Source organism: Podarcis vaucheri (assembly GCF_965113315.1).
Source record: "Podarcis vaucheri genome assembly, chromosome: 5".
NCBI lineage: Eukaryota > Metazoa > Chordata > Lepidosauria > Squamata > Lacertidae > Podarcis > Podarcis vaucheri.
The window spans coordinates 82209290-82215819 of record NC_138763.1 but is presented as its reverse complement, the minus strand read 5'-3'; the positions used below and the strand labels follow the sequence as shown (position 1 = coordinate 82215819).

The following is a 6530-nucleotide window of genomic DNA, read 5'->3' as shown; positions in this document are numbered from 1 at the left end:
TTCTGGGCTGTGCCTGAGTTTTTTCCCCTCACCTCTCCTCACCACTTTCCCCAGGAAAACACAAACTTTACTGCTGAATCAGAGCAAACAGAAATTTGGGTATTCCATGGATTTCCATTTGCTCTGATTCAGCAGTAAGGAACGGGTTTTCATGGGGAAAGCAGCGGCGCCACCACCAAAAAGTGCTTGGACACAGACCTGGAAAGCTTCATTCTGTGCCTAGAAATGTGGAACAAATGTTAGTGTAGATGAGCCCTGTGTGAACGTAACCAACGTTTTCACCCAATGGCACAATATCTCTGACTATATCTGCTTTTCAGAATCTTCTATTTTTATTTATCTCCTTTGCTTTTGAAATTATGGCCAATGAAAAGGAATAACATGCTACTGATTTTTTAATAAAAAAATCTTATATACTTATCAGAGAGTTTTGATTGGTCGTGGTTGTGCTTGTTCTGAACACAACTAGGTGTGACGCCAAGTACTGGTTTGCTTCTGCGAATAGGAAGCCGTTCTCTAGCTCTGTCCTTGAAACATGTTCCCATGACATTAATCACATTGTGTGTTTCCCTGCCCACTCTCCCTGGAGGAGTGAGAGAGGGAAAACACACATTATGTCTTCCAGGAAGTAAACTCTAAAGGGAAAAGGGAACAAGTGAGTATGGAGCTGTTTTTTGAGGGGGGGAGGGTCAACATCAATTTTGGGTCCCAGGCATTTCCTCCTAGAGTGCACAACTTGCTGCAGCAGCATAATGTTAAACCTAAATGCGGCATAACAGAAACATAGGAAGCTGCCTCAGCCCAAGCCAGTCGATTGGTCCACTTAGCTCATTAACTGGCAGCACCTCTCCTATGTTTCAGGCCAGTCCTGCCTAGAGATGCCAGGGCTAGGAATTTGAAACCATGTGCAAATAAAACAGATGTCTCAACCTCTGATCTGTAGCCCTTCCCCATCAGAAGTTAAAACTAGAACAGGCATAGGCAAACTCGGCCCTCCAGATGTTCTCGGACTACAACTCCCATCATCCCTAGCTAGCAGGACCAGCGGTCAGGGGTGATGGGAATTGTAGTCCCAAAACATCTGGAGGGCTGAGTTTGCCTATGCCTGATCTAGAGTAATTACCTGTGCCTAAGGGTGTGCATGATGCTAACTGCATGACAACAATTAATGTGCGCTCTGCAAGGAAGCAGCCTTGGGACTATGAGGGATGAAGAATTTAATACTCTCATACTGCACCATGGGCCTGACAGGGTGTGTGTGGTGTTTTTTGTAAAACCCACTGGGAGTGTCCCTTGAAATGAAAATTGAAACTTTGAAGAGGTGTTTTTTTGTCAGGCTTCCTTGTGGCAGAGAGAGAAATTTTAACTTCTCCTCCCCAATCTACCCACTGCCAATGGTCCAGAGGCTGCTCAGGCTTCCCTCCAACTGCTATTTGCACAACAACAACAACAAAATGTATATTAAGAAGGCCAGCTGCACTAGTCATTATTGTTGTTATTGGCCTTTATTGGCATAAGTTTAAACGATAAAATCATACAATCATACAAAGTCATTCAAATACATGAATAATCCAAACACATACAATATATAAAAGACTAGATTGCCACCATTGAATAAATCAGGCAACTTTAGATTTAACTTTCAAGATCCCTGGAATCTACTGGAAGCTTGAAAACAGAGGAAAATTACAGCCAGTTACATGACTTATTACAGCATGAAGTGAGCAGTCAGTTTACATGGTAACAATTATCTCAAGAAATGATGCCAATCTTTTGACACTTTATAAATGCAGAGTTGTTGTTTTCCTGAATCCAACCAGATGAGATGTTTGAAAAGAATAAGAATAAATTTGCAGGATACAAAGCAAATAATAAAAAATATATACATATATATATATATAGAGAGAGAGAGAGAGAGAGATGTATAGATTTCCTTTGTAAAAGATTGCTTATGAAAGCCATGTTTACATTTTGCCCAGCAAAATTGAATAGGAAAGTGCTTAGCATTCATCACTAAAAGCAGTAAAGCTTAGGGCACAGGTCAAACTTGGAGAAGATGGATTCTGAGCCTGGTTTGTTGCTTTGGATCACCACAACCAATAAAGAAGTTAAACACTGCAGAGCTCAAATATAACTTTTTTTGCGTCTTTCTTTATCTGCCTGAAACACTGGGGGCAATCTAGAGTGATATGCTGATGCCTGGGGTCTGCTTGACACCTACAGAGAAATCAATCTGTACAGCCTTCCTAAGAGTACACCATTTTGGTATGCATGCAGCGGATCATGTGACAGAATGCACCTCAGCTTGTTGTTGTTGTTGTAAATATAACTTCATACTCAAATAAAAACTTCAAACGCTCACATCTCATCATGGAATCTTGCTTGCAAAGAGATGCCTAACAGACTTTTTGGTCCTAAGGGAAATGGTCCTAAGGAAAACAACAAGGCATTTTTATTAAAGAGGATTCTTGATGGCTGATTAGTTGTTGATACATCATGATGTCAACTATTCTGAAAGATCCAGGATTTCGTGCCAGCAAATTTGGCTGAAGCAGTAGGGTAGTCACAAGTGGGACTACTGTGCTTCAACATATGATAGCTTAAAAGTTTCACATAATTTCAGTGATAATACTATGCTGCTCCTAAATGAATGTCCACAAATATTCACTAAAATGTTCAGTCTCACAATTCAGATTTTGAATGTCAGGTGTCAAGTTCAAGACTGAAACTCACTTTTTTTAAAAAAAGTACGAAAGCTTTCCTCAAAATGTGAGTGGTTTAGGTTGGTGACATCTCTTGCCTGATTTAGCACCCGTCACATATGAAATCTTATAAGCTGTCTAATACTAAATGCCACTGCATGCCAACTGTAGAATTCTGACAAGTCTGAAACACTGTTGCATGTTGCTGATAAAATATTATGAAATGCTAAATAAAGACAATTTCATATCAAGTATAACATTTGTTGTTGTTGTTTAGTCGTTTAGTCGTGTCCGACTCTTCGTGACCCCATGGACCAGAACACGCCAGGCCCTCTTGTCTTCCAGTGCCTCCCGCAGTTTGGTCAAACTCATGCTGGTAGCTTCGAGAACACTGTCCAACCATCTCATCCTCTGTTGTCCCCTCAAAGTACTGGAGCCTCAGCTTCACAATCTGTCCTTCCAGTGAGCACTCAGGGCTGATTTCCTTAAGAATGGATAGGTTGTATTCAAATCCATAACATACCATCTATCAAATAATGACTGTGAAGTATCAGCTATTAGAACCAACCATTAAAGAACTGATGGACTGACTTGTCCATCTAGCCAATATTCAGGCATCCATACAATCTCTGCCATAGAACGTATGCTTGTGCCATCACTTGCTAGCACATCTGAGCTTTAGCATCTTGGGCCCTCCTTGACTTCAAGCCTTGGTAATCATCTGTAACATCAGCATACCTTGTTGAGCAGCAGTGCCCCTTAAAATAATGGGCCAAGCTGCGAAAGCAATACTCCCTATTGCTTGTTTTATGGCTTTCCCACTGAACTATACATATTGTTCTGCTTTGTGCCATTGTAATTTCCTCTTTTACGGTCTTATTAAAGCAATTCTGTATAAACAGCAGGGCGACTGGGACTCTGCAGCTAGGTAATTTCTTCACTGCAGGGATGTGGTTGCATGTCAGCCCCTCCACATCCGGAAACTTTTTAACCTATCATTCATAACATCAAGCCCTCAGTTGCGCTCCCCACTTGCCATTGTCAGAAGGCTCCCTGCCTCAGTGATTTCTTAGCTGCATAACTTTGACAGCCGCACACACTTTTCTTCTTGGCTTGGTCCCTTCATTATACTGTTAAGTCGGTCTTTCTTTCTGTAGCACCCCATGCTTTAACTCAGCAGTGGATTAATGCATGGGAGACGTCCTTTCCTGAAAAATCAGCATGTGCTGTATTCAAATTTCCCAGGTTAAAAAAAAGGAGAAAGTCAGTTCTTTACCTGCTGCACTTTCTCCTACATTTCTGCTCTGCTGTAGAAGACATCCAGCATTTGTTTCTATGTAGCCAGGTAGAGTTGGAGGAGAGTGAGGTTTTGTGTGGAGGAGATGCAGTGTCGGTAAAATAAGTGTTAAAATAAGTTTAATGTTGCCTTCCTTCTCTCCATAAGACTGACAGACTTGACAGCAACATATGCCAATTTGCAACTCCTTTCTCTGTTAAGTTGTCACTACATGGGGAACTTTTAGCTCCACGATTCAAATGCTCCAGAAACAGGGTTGCAATTTTTTTAAAAAAATGGTAGAGCTGACCCAAAATTGTGGGTGGAGAAAATGGGGGAAGGGAGAGAAATTTCAGATAAATTTCAGCCTGTTTCTGCTTTCGTCAAAGAGTTTTGAAGAGATCTTAAATCTCTCCTAGATGACCTCATGTGCAAAGCCATTCTCCCTTTCCCCATATGTTTTCACAGGGAATGGCTATGCGTGAAAAGTTGTCCGGCTGTTAGTCACTCTTCATGAAAGTGAAAAAAAGCATTGGGAACTGTAAAATTATGCTGGAATGGAGGAAAGAGACTGGGAGTGGATGATCCCTGTACCCTACCCAGAAATTCAAGTCCTCCTCATAGACACAAGAAAAAGTATAAACCCCCCAAAATTGAGGTTTAATAATTTATTATTTTATTATTTTATTATTTTATTATTTTATTATTTTATTATTTGTACCCCACCCATCTGTCTGGGTTGCCCCAGTGTAAACCCAGAGAGCACACAACCCTACTTGGGAAACACTTCCAGATTCTCAAGAACCCAATGATGGAGATTTACTTTTTCTGCTCGACTTGCTACAGATTATATGAACCATTGCTAAAAGGGAAGATGGTGCTTGTTCTTTTACAGATGCTCTGCCACAAGAGTAAAACACAAAGAGAGCCAGCAAAGAGCAGGAGTGCATTATGGAGGAGCAACAGAAATAAATGTGTCTACTGAGATTTTTTCTTCAACAACATATACTATATAACATTGCTTTTTTAACCAATTCTCTTGATCTAGTCTCTTGCTTCATGGTGACTGGCTGGTGGTGGAACTAGGTCATGGAAAGAGGGCAAGCTGCATTGAGATCACATACAAACATATGTTTGGAAATCTCTTAGGTGAACTTTCATATTACCTCAATGCAGGGATTTGAAGACTCTTGCAGATTTCATTCCGGAATGTATTTAAAAGTTTCTCAAGCACACGGGGATTTCCTTAAGTCTCTTAAGATATTCTACCTTCTTCTTTAATTACATTCACAAAGAAGCATTCCACTACTGCTCAGAGAGCATATCGCTCCCACTACTCCAAGAGCCGAAGAGGAAGAGGCTCATATATTCAGATAGCTATCTTTCTTCTTCTTCTGCAGCAGCAGCAGCAGCAGCACAATGGATCTCTTCCTTCTCATTTTCTTCACTGTTTCGTTTTCCCTTGGCCATGAGATTTTGTGCCAGCCGGCCAGAAAGTCAAGCAGGAAGCGTCATGAACTGTTGCCAAGCTCCCTGATGATGTCATAATGCTTTGCTCCAGGTTGCCAGGGGACCGGCAATGGATACAGTTGTGCTAAGAAAGTGTTCAAGATTGGCTTACCCTTAGCATCTGGGCAGCCAGTTTTCAGAAGGACAGGGTATTACGATTGATGGTGTCAAAGGCCTTAGTCAGGTCAATGAACGCCATATACAGGGGTTGGCTTTGCTCTCTGCATTTTTCTTGAAGCTGTCCATTGTCACCCTAGAAGTTTTAAACCATTTTGGGATGCAGGAAGGGTTGCCTCGGATATTGTAAACCCTCAGCGTGATCACTTCCCACCCAGAAACCTATGTCCCCACTGTGGAAGGACGTGTGGATCCAGAATTGGCCTCCACAGTCACTTACAGACTCACGTTTCAAACCATGTTTATTGAAAACAATCTTACTCCACTACGAGTGATCGCCAAAGTAGAAGATGATCCTTAGCATGCTGCTTGTCAAGTTATGGAAGCAGAAACCCAGAAGGAGAGGTAAAAAAGGTAAATAAAAAAAATGCAGCTTCTAGATTTCAGCTAGTTTATAATAATCAGGAAGATCACGGTGCAACTGCAGATTTCAAAAAACAAAACAAAAACCAGAACAAATATTTTAAATGGCAATATTCCTAGATAGCCTTGTCATTTCTATGCTTTGTCATCCCCCCTTTTCTTTGTATCCTAGACTCTTCTTTTCTCCCTTCTAATGTCTCCTGACCTTTTATATTCATAATATAATTTGCTCCCCCTCAAAAATTCTTTGGGAATATTGATGTCATGTATTCTCCAGATGTTCTTCCAATACTTCCCATATGCCAGATTATTCATCATCCTATGGAAGTTGAATACAACTGGGATTGTGAAATGGGCAGTGGCGTAGGGTGGAGGGTGCAGGGGGGGCCCCGGCCGCACCGGGCGCAACATCTGGGGGGGCACGCTCGCACTCGCAGCTCTCTGCCCCTAGGGCAGAGGGGGCGCAAATTACGTGCCTTGCCCCGGGTGCTGACAACCCACGC

At 41.7% G+C, this 6530-nt stretch overlaps 1 long non-coding RNA gene across 1 annotated transcript; it reads right to left on the bottom strand.

The window, feature by feature from the left end:
* Positions 1-2124: 2124 nt before the first annotated feature.
* LOC309532982 lies at positions 2125-5473 on the bottom strand. Its single transcript, XR_014220080.1, has 2 exons — positions 5145-5473; positions 2125-2429 (listed from the first exon to the last, which is right to left on the bottom strand). It is a non-coding gene; the product is annotated as an uncharacterized lncRNA (long non-coding RNA).
* Between the last annotated feature and the right edge of the window lie 1057 nt (positions 5474-6530).